A 769-nucleotide genomic window follows, 5' to 3' on the forward strand; every position below is an offset into this window, starting at 1 on the left:
TCTATGAGAGAGGCATTATGAAATTACCTTTAAAATGGCAACAAATTATAAAACAAAACGGTGCATATTTGACCCAAGTCGGTCAATCCACACCATATTAAATAAAGTCTTCATTAAACGTAAAAATAATGGATTTCTTTTTCCCCAACCCAATATTATTAATATGGGATGCCTTCGGGATTCCCGAGAACTCTCTGAATCAGGAAGAAAAGGGAATGATGAAAATTATATACAGTAAATTATAGAAATGTTAAACCATGTGTTAAGACAGGATGGATTTAAAGTGTTACAAAAAAGGAGATTTAGGGTGGTGTTGGAGTTTATCAACTTAAGCCCATATCTTTTTTGTGTTGTTATTTTCGAAACCGTGTTTTTTGAATACATTGGACTTCGAACTCGCATTTGAGTTATAAATAAACACTTGGCTTTATTTCCATCATTTTAGTTGATACGCGACGACAGCACGTTTCGGGCATAAAGCCCCTCATCAGTCAACTAAAAAATATATACAATTTTTTAAAAAGTTTACATAAAATATCTTACAAACATAATTAAAATATCGTATGTTTCTTACCATATTCGATTTTAATATATACAAGGTCTTAATTGGCGCACGCAACTTATTTTGCAATAAGTGAAGTAATTTCATTAAAGATTTGACAGTATTCAGGAGTTTTTGTATATTTGACAATATCCAGGAGTTTTATACATATTCACATGCATATCACAAGATAGAAACAGACATTTTGTTACACTATTCTTTTTTAAC

This window comes from Centruroides sculpturatus, unplaced genomic scaffold (assembly GCF_000671375.1).
Source record: "Centruroides sculpturatus isolate CEXI.00-Female unplaced genomic scaffold, Cexi_2.0 scaffold9, whole genome shotgun sequence".
Classification (NCBI taxonomy): Eukaryota; Metazoa; Arthropoda; class Arachnida; order Scorpiones; family Buthidae; genus Centruroides; species Centruroides sculpturatus.